This window comes from Equus przewalskii, chromosome 7, assembly GCF_037783145.1.
Source record: "Equus przewalskii isolate Varuska chromosome 7, EquPr2, whole genome shotgun sequence".
NCBI classification, from domain to species: Eukaryota; Metazoa; Chordata; class Mammalia; order Perissodactyla; family Equidae; genus Equus; species Equus przewalskii.
Genome location: NC_091837.1, coordinates 21,787,047 through 21,796,413, shown reverse-complemented (window position 1 = coordinate 21,796,413; position 9,367 = coordinate 21,787,047). Strand labels below are relative to the sequence as shown.

Here is a 9,367-nt window from a genome sequence, read left to right as displayed (position 1 = left end):
TGGCTGCTCTGCTTCATCAGATTTTTTGAGATCATCAAAGGAACACTTGTTCACTGTCTAAAAATACAGAGAGTACTGTAAAACTTCCCACATACCCCACCGCACTCCTTCCAAGAAGATTGTTAACTTTGGTGGGAAAGTTCCCCTCTTCCTTGTCTGTTCTTTCAGACTTCCTTGGACGAAGGCATGAGTCAAGTTGCAGACCTTTTCTTTGTGTCTGTGTGAGTCAGAGAGAGAACCAGTGAGTGTGCACCAGGTTTTTTTTTCATAAATGAGATCCTAGCACTTTCTGTTGTCAACCTACAAAAACAGAAACCAGTTTAAGATGCAAAGCGTTTATTTGGGATCAAAGACTCGTAATTTGGGGAGCACAGATTCAGGTAGAAACCCAAACAGTGCCCCAATTACAGGAGATGGGCTCGGGGCTTTTATGGGAAAAGGGGAGGAAGATGAGGTCAGCTGTATTAAAGAAGAGCTCATTGGCGCTAGATGAGGCGTGGCTAGGTTTATACTTCATAGATTGGTTTGAGATTCAGTCATCAGGCAAAAGGCTGGATTTGTATTTCATTGATTGGTTGAAAGTCCAATTTCATCAGTCCTTACGAACAAGATATTCTTGTCCTTACCGACTTCTTGGAATGTTGATGGTTTGGTCCAATTTGGAAGATTCAGAAAACAAGGCAATTCTTCTGAAATGGCTGCTGTGGCTCTATTTTAATATGGCTCCACTCATGTCATCTTTCACACTATTCTGAAGCTCTGTCTCATTGAATAATTTATCCGGATTATCTTTCTAAGTCGCTACCTTCAGATCTGCTTTATTCTTTCCTGAGGTCTGCAAAGCATCCCACCGCGCTGGAAGCGGTCCCTCTTAAAGCTCCTTGGGCTGTTCTCATTGTTGCATCATTGCGAACCCTGCTGGCAAGAATGCCAAGGCCTAATTCCAAAATTTTGTCTCTTACCAGGGGCTCTAGGTGCAAAATAGATCGTATACCTGGACATTTCCTTGAGAGTTATCGGTTCCTTGAAGTTCAGCGAGCTGTCCTGTAGTCTGGAACTGTTGGGACGGCCCTTGAAGTTGCTTCTGCAGACGCTGGGCCTTCTCACCCCAGGGCATTTGGGGGAATGTTGCACTTCAAGCTTGTTGGGTCTCACGTGGATGGGGGGAGGACAGGCAATAGGTCTCCTTCCCACTCTATTTCTTAACCCCACAGAGGCAGAGTGGGGTGGTTGGTCCACCCTCCTGGGGTCCTCTTGCCCCTCCTTGTCCTGGATGGGACTGCAGGGTGGGGTAAACTTCTCTGCTGGTTAAGGAGATTTTAGTTCTCCTTCCCTGACTCACCAGCAGGGACCTGAAGGGGGAGCTGATGATGGCCAGGCTTCCTCAAGATCAACATTTCTCATCCTTGGCGGGTTTCAGGAGCACACCTCTGTCAATGAAACTGACTTCCATTTTTCTTTCTTCTTTTCTTCCCTCCTTGGAGAGTAATTAAGATCTAGAAAGAACTCAAAGGAAAACCCGAGGGCCTGAGGTTTCAGCAGAGTGACCCTCCTGGATGGGGTGTGGCTAATACTTTCACCTTCAGTAGCATCACCACTTCATGTTGGTAGATAACAACAATAATAAGACAAGAATATTGTTAGACCCCATTTCACCCTCTGGACTCAGACTGCCTGCAACTCAGTAGTTATCTGCTTTGGCAGGTTACTTGATTCAGCAGACATATCCTCAGCACCCTCACTTCCCATGAACAGACAAGAATTGCTGCCCGTGGGAAGCTTGCATCCTGGAAAGTGGAGACAGACAAATAAGTGAAATGTGTAGTTTGGTGCAAGGTGATTAGTGCTATGGAGAAAAATAAGGGAAGATGGGATATGGAGGGGGGTACATTGATTTAACTCTACCTTAGCTGCCACATCTGTAAAATAGGGTAAAAACTCCATCTGCATCATAGGGTTGCTGTGGGGATGAAGTGGGGTCATCCTTGTACAGCCCTTAGCAAGTGCCTGACTCGTGGCTCCATATTTACTGCAGCCTTAAATAAGAGCTGGGATAGCAGTGATGATGTTGAGCTTACAAGATAATAATTATATGACTCCATTTCATGTGAGTGCTGTTGTAGTTGTAATTTGTCTCCTGAAGGGATGAGCTAGGTTGTGGCAAAGGTGAGTGGGAGTTTGGGGTGAATTAAATTTTCTTCTTTATTCTTAGCCCCTTGGCCACAACACTCAGGAACTAAAGAGAGAACTGATGAAGAGAGAATTAAGAAAGGGTCTCTGGATATAGAATTTTCTCATTACAACAGTAATACATCCTTAGTAGAAAAAGTCAAGCAAGCAGAAGTCTGTGAAGTAGAAACTCACTGGAAACACACAGGCGCGCACAGATGTTCATCGCCACGTAGTTTATATTAGCAAAAACCTAGGAAATCAGCCAGCTTGCCTTCCATGGGGACACAGATGAACAACATATGTTACAGGGATAGGAAGGAAGAATTCGATGCAGGCAGTAGTTACAAGGAATTAGCTGGAGTTGTATGAATGATGGATCTCAAAAACAGAGTTTCAGGGGGAAGATGTCCAGCACACTGTGTGACATGAAACTAATTAAAACCACTCAAAATGAACTTTCCATTCAATGTGGATAGATATATCTCCATATAAGATGTATAAAAATGCTCTGGAAGGAAAATGCACGTGGGCATGAGGGTGGTGAACGCCAAGGCGGGGCTGCATAGGGAATCTGCTTGTAGGTAGTGATTAAAGGGGACTTGGGCTTTATTTAAATGTTTTATTTCTTTAAAAGTAATTAACCTGTAAGCAAATATAAAAAGAAAGGGACAGTCTTCTGCTATCCCACCCCTGCAGATAATCACTGCTGGCAGGTGATACATACAGAGTAGGAGTTTGATTTCTCTTATTTTCCGGGGAAGATTCTTACGGAATGAGCCAAAATCTGTGTTGGGCTAAGTGGTGGGTTGGGGTGGCTGTGTGCTAAGTGGGTCAAGTGAAATATCCTCATTCTGATCGCACTGGTTTTATTGCTTGTTTAGGAGTTTTAATATCCTTGGTAGAAATAGCAGATTCAGGCAACCCAGAGAATCTGAGGATTCGCTGGCCCTCCCTTGGTTACTTCTGCTCCTAACAGCAGTTGATTATAGGGGAACACAAATGCCGTTCCGTGTCTCCTGCCCGCCCAGAATCTCTGGGAACAGCTGAATTACAGGTGACTGGGTTATAAGTACTGGGCTGTGGTATTGAGAGCAAGTTGAGACCAGATGTGTGTGTTGTGGACATGCATATGTATCCCCTGATCCAATAATTATGATAGTTGATCACTTATGATCGATCAGGCCCTGTGCTGAGGACCTGTACCTACATTTTCAGCTTGCATGCTATAACAACTCTATGAGCCAGGTCTTGTTGTTGTCCCATTTTACAGATGAAGAAACAAGGCTCAGGGAAGTCAAGTTCACATTAAGGAGCAAGTATGAAACCAGGTTTCAGACAGCTCTGTTCAGCTCCAGCATGCCCTTAGCCACATGCTGTGTTGCCTCAGGATCAGGCCCGATGGTCAAAGGCGTAAATATTTATGGGACAATTGGACTGAATATTTGAAATCAGAAGGGATGGGCCATGTTTACATTTGTATTCTTAGCAGCGAGATTAGAATATAATCCCTACTCAGTAAATATTTATTGAAGGCATGAATGGTTGCCATTTATGAAACTAAGTTTACAGTTTTGTGTTCCAGTAGCAGGAATGGGAACCCAGTATTTCCACTCAAAGGGCCTTTTTGTAAAAAATTTGGGAGTTAACTAGAAGGACTGCGGGGACACACACAGAGTGCTGAAACTGGCCAAGGGAAGAGATTGTAGCAAGAGAGATCGCCACAATGTAAGCCCATAGGCACAGTGACAGAGTGAAACCGTGCCTGCCTGCCAGACAGTCCACAGTAGAATCAACCCTGCCACCTTGGAAGTGGTGAAAATCCAGGAATGCAGAACAAGAAAGGCCCTGGGGGATGGGGAGGGGAGGGCTGGGCACAGGTGCCACAGTGTCTCTAGCAAATCTGAGGGAGGTGGCCACCCTTGGCCCTAACCCCACCCTAGCCCAAGGCTTCTACACGATTATCTGGGATGTGTGAACGTGTGTGGCATTCCATGTGCACCTTGAACTTTTCTCCTTGGGATCTTGTAATATGAAAGATAGTACCTGCTTTCTGTTGGATACAAGTTACCTACTGTCACTGAAAAAGCCAGTGCCAGCAGGAGTCCCCCCAGGATAGAACCCACAGCACTTGCTCACTCACCCTTGTCGAAAATAACATATTCCAGGGATGTGGGTTTCCTAGGTAACAGAGTCCTAATTCTTTCATGCATCAAAGCTTGAACTAAAATCTTCCTAGAATGTGTCCTGCTTCCTTAAATCAGAGCCACTGAACATCATTTAACCTTTTACTGGAGACCTTGGGCAGATTATGACTGTCCATTGCCACCGAGTGGAGGTGGCGCTGGAATATGGCTCTGTCCTCACCTTGGTTGGGCCTCCTCCCCGGGCTCCTGCTGTCCTGCTCACAGCTCTGCTGTCCCCGCCCCAGCTTTTTAGCCACTTCATCAAGTTTCTCTTTGCAGTTCGTAATCTGCCAGGGCCTGGAAAACAAGTTGCGCAAGGCAGCCAAGGATCGTGTTATCCGCTAGCTCACCGATTCTAATTTTAATACAGGACTCTGCCCCAGCTTTGCCAAGGTGCATGTCAGAGGTTGTTTGCTGCAGCAGCACTGGTGGGAAAGGTGAAAACTCATCCTAAAAGTGCATTTTTGGGAACTGGTTAGGTAAGCTGTCGTCTCTTCCCATGGAGCAGTGCTATTTTGCTTAAAATAACAAGGCGGACCTGCCAGTGGAATAACGTCCAAGGGAAACTGTTACTGAGAAAAGCAAGATGTGAAATGCAGTCCATGATCTCCACTAGAATGGACACACCCCGCGTCTGTGCCGTTCCCCCCAGGACCCCAGCACTAGCGCTGTTTCTGGCACACAGGAGGCACAGAATCCAGAGCCCCCTCTGCTCTCCCCTCCCCCTCCCCCTGTTGCCATGGGGTCCCTTTCAGTCCCCTCTGTCCCTGAGCTCTCCATGAGGTCCCTGCTGTGGCGCAACTGACGCTGCGGGCTGTTCCTCACTGTTGCCTGTGTGTTTCTGTCTCACTCTGTTGGTCTGCCTGTTGGTTGTGTCCCTCCTCCCCAGGACTTTTGCTCAAGGATCCGGGACTCTGCGGGTTTACTCAGTGCCCGGCAGGGTGATGGCTCTCAGTTAAAGCTTATCAGCTGCATGGGTGAGTGAATCCAAATTTTAGAGAATGAATATTTATTAAAAAATAGAGAAAACGGAGCATTTTGATGGAAAAGCTCCATGAGTTTTGCCAACAGTCCAGATTGAAAGCATCAACTCCTGATGTTGCTCTGCTTCTAGAAACTATAAGGAGCAAGTGTGAGTTGGGAGGAACCCCCCTGCCAGGTGACCAATGTCAGCATGTTATGTAAGTTGGGCTTTGGGTTTCAGGCCAGGAGGTTATGAATTACGTGGCCTGGAGTCTGTCCTTGTGTTTATTCAAGAGAAGTTGCTGTGAAACCACCCTCGCTTGAAGCAGAACTTCAGCAGAGGCTCCGTATGAGAACAGTGCCCACCCCAGCCCCCTCCCCGAACCTGAGGGAAAGAGGGGAGACTGCTGAAGTGTGGCTGTAAGAGAAGGGAAACGGGCGCTCCCGGTTCCTGCGTCAGCCAACCCAGCCGGACCAGCCGAGAAGGGAGGACGGATTGTTGAAGTTCAACAGTGGAGAGTGACTCAGCGAATTCAGGGCTTTGGAAGGCAGATGGATGCCAGGAGTGGGCTTCTCAGGGTCCTGGTCTAAGGGCAGCAGGACAGTGTGGGCACTGCCCAGGGAACTAGGGGTGAGGCCAGCGGGAATTTAGCCAGACTGGCCCATTTCTCGGCTTCATACTTCCTGATCCTTGCAAAAGAAGAAAACGTTTCCGGCACAAACTAATTTAGTGTGCTGCTTGCAGAGAACAGCACAGAAAGAGGCCTACAGACCCACCTGGTCCTTGCTCCTAAAAATCTGTGACCCGAGAGAGCCACGGGAGCTAGAATGAGGTAGCTGTGGCTGGGAGACCCACTGTGTGTGGGGTCCTAGCGTAGGAACTCGACACTCCTTGTTGCATTTAATCCTTACATCAGCCCCCAGACATATTATCCCCAGAGACCACTGAAGCATCTGGAAGCGAAGGGATTGGCCCAAGGTCACAGCCTGTGAGGGTGGAACTGGGACTCGAACCCAAGTCTGTCTGGCTTAGAGGTTGGTGCTTTTTACAGCACCCAGAATAAAATCTCAAAATCAAACCTGCAGTAGGGCTGTAAGTAAACCATAAAGATGGAGATTAGGAAACAAGAGTTCTGACCTCCCAGAAGCCTGGCCTGGGCTCTGACTGGAGGCTGGAGTTAGAGGAAGAACCGGCCAAAGAGCACAGGCCTTGGAGTTCCAAAGAACTGGGTTCAAATCTGGGCTCTGCCCTCACTGCTGTGTGACCTTCAGCAAGCGGCTTGACCTCTCTGTGCCTCAGTGTCCTCCTCTGTGAAGAGGAGAGGATGAAGCTCACCTTCTAGGTTTGCTAGGGGAGGTTTAAATGGGAATAATCCAAGTACATAAAGCTCCTGGTACAGGGGATGCCACATCACGAGTAGCTAGTAAATATGGCCATTTCCATCACATGCAGGTGGCTGGGTGGACCGTCCTGGTCAGCAGCGGGGGAGGGGGTTGGAGGGAACAGTACAAGACCAGCAGACTCACCCCCACCCAGCGGCCTGCCTCTCCTCTGTATGCTCCCTAACCTCCTCACCTCAAGGCTTCAGTGAGGCCGCCAGGTGTGAGGCTGGGAACCCGAGCCTCTGCTCAGGGTGGCCGTGGGGACAGATGCTCAGCAGATGGTGGTGGAGTGTGTGCCAAGCCCTGCTCCCTCCTCCACGGGTGTCATCTCTGCTCCTCCCCACAAGCTTCCCCCACCCCGCCCCCGCCCCCGCCCCACATTCGCCAGCAGGAGGAGGCTGATTCTCGAAGAGGGCAGCACCTGTGCAGCTCAGCCAGGCTATGGCCGAGTCGAGCTTGAACTTAGGGCCACCTGGCTTCCAGCCTGAACTCTTGGCTACGCCTGTTCCCCAGACTGGGCACTAGCCATCACCCACTTCCCAGCCCCTCCCAGCCCTCTAGAAAGAAGAAACAAAAGTTATTTTGCTAAAGTTTAATCAACTGACTAAAGTGAAACTACACAAACATCTTGCAAGGAATCTGGCTGATGTTTACCCACTTTCTCCTGCTAAATGCCAAAAGCCTTTTACTGTAGGTGCACAGCTGCGGATTCTGCTGCAATGGTGGGGTAGGGCTTGCTCCAAAATACCAAATCTGAGCCTGGGAAGGTGACCCCTGGTAGACCGTTTCCTGGCTGGCACCGTCACCCACCTGGTCCTCACCATGGTCGCCATAGCAACTAGTCCGTGCGAGGCTTGGCGCAGACACTTGGAACCCTCAAATGGCCCTTGATGAGGGAGTACATCGTGAGTCCCACCTCACAGATGAGGGAATGAAGGTGGGGAGGTGAAGTGCCTTGCCCCATGTGACACAACTAGGAGCAAAAGAGCCCGGATTCATCCGGATTCTTGTCTCAAGCCCTGCTCTTGACCACTGAGCCAGGCCAGCCCTCCCTGCACCCTGCTGACTGACCCTGAAATCTTGGCCCTGGCAGGAGCCGAGCTCCGGGCGTTGCTTGGTGGCTTGGTCTCGTTTATGGTCCCTGGCTCTGGCCCAGAGTGACGGAGACGACTCCCCTGGGTCCTAAGCCACAGCCAGGCTATGTTGGGATGCTGGGGCTAAAGAGAGCCCTTGAAGGAAGGCAGAGAGTGGCCTTGGACAGCCCTGGTGAAGGGACCAAAGCTCCCCGCAGCCCCAGAGCAGCTTCCCCAGCCTGGAGGGAGCAGCTTGCTGTGAAATTTCTTCTCTGTGCTCTAAGGCCGTCACTGGCTCTTAGGAGCAGAGAGTGAACTTTACACTTATAAGCAGCTCTGGGTGAGGACCCTTTCTCTGAGTGAATGAAGAGGCTTCTTTCTCCCTGATAGTGGCCTCATTAAACCAGGATACAGTCTCTCCCCAGACTTGGTCGCTGTTAATCCTCAGAACAGCAACAACAGTGAATGCCAGCAGGCCCTGAACTGAGGGCTTCACAGGACCCACCCTCCTCTCTGACTTCATCTTCTAGTACTTCCTTCCTGGTTCACCAGTAACTGTGGCTGCCTTGTTTTTCTCAAACTCACCAGACTTATTCCTGCCCCAGGACCTTTGCACTTGCTATTCCTGCTGCCTGGACTGCTTGTCCTCCTCCTATTCCTGTGGCTGGCTCCTTTTCACCATTCAGGGCTCAAGTCAAATGTCTGCTCTGCAGAGAGGCCCTCCCTGACCATCCCAGCTAAAGTTCTCCATCCTCCCCTTGTTTATACTCTCTCTGGACCCTGTTTTTCTCCCTTTGCACGTATGACTGCAGTCTGAGGTTGCCTTGTATATCTGATTGCTTCCTTATTTTCTGTGCCTACCAGAATGCCAACTCCATGAGAGAAAGGTCCTTGTTGGGTTTGGTTTCCACTGTGTCCTCAGCCCTAGAACAGTGCCTGGCCCATGGCAGGGATGCACTAAATGTTTGCTGAATGGCTGAAAGAGTCATCTGACTTGGTTCTCACAATGGCCCTGTGTAGCAGTGTGGCAGAGGAGCCCGAGAAGAGATGGGGGCTCGCTCCCCACTCTGTGATTGGGCCTTGGGCTGGACTCATCTTGACCAAGGGAATTTGGTGGTGGAAATGAGGCCACATGACTTTCGAAGCTAGCTCTCTTAAGACTTCCAGTTCTGCCTGAGTCTCCTGGAACACTCGGGGAAGCCACTGTCATGTGAGAAGTCTGACTAGCCTGAGTTCGCCATGAGACAGAGCCCAAGCAAGCCGTGTGGTGCCAGACATGAGTGACGAAGCCATTTTGTATATCCAGTCCCAGGCACCCTCTTTCTGCAACTACTGAGGAAGCCCAGGCGAGCCCTGCTCGGCTGAGCCCCATCAGTGAACACAATGGCGAGAGAGTATAATAAAGCCTTTCAAGCCACCAAGTTTTGAGCTGACGTTACACAGGAATAGATATAGATGACTGATAAGGCAGAAACATTCTATTCATTTTTCAGGTCAGAGAAACCAAGGCAATGAAAGGTCAGATGACTTACCCAAGGTCACTTGGCAGAGAGGGCGCTCCAGCTCAGATAGTCTCCAAGGCCTGTGCTTTTT

General features: G+C 49.4%; 1 protein-coding gene and 1 long non-coding RNA gene across 2 annotated transcripts in view; one reads left to right on the top strand and one right to left on the bottom strand.

The window, feature by feature from the left end:
* The window catches only part of ALDH2 (aldehyde dehydrogenase 2 family member), a 31,774-nt gene that overhangs the window by 1,971 nt on the left and 20,436 nt on the right, over positions 1-9,367 (top strand). The window lies entirely within an intron of this gene.
* Positions 320-7,015, bottom strand: LOC139084731 (uncharacterized). The gene is made up of 3 exons (XR_011542397.1): positions 6,895-7,015; positions 4,537-4,652; positions 320-1,787 (listed from the first exon to the last, which is right to left on the bottom strand). It is a non-coding gene; the product is annotated as an uncharacterized lncRNA (long non-coding RNA).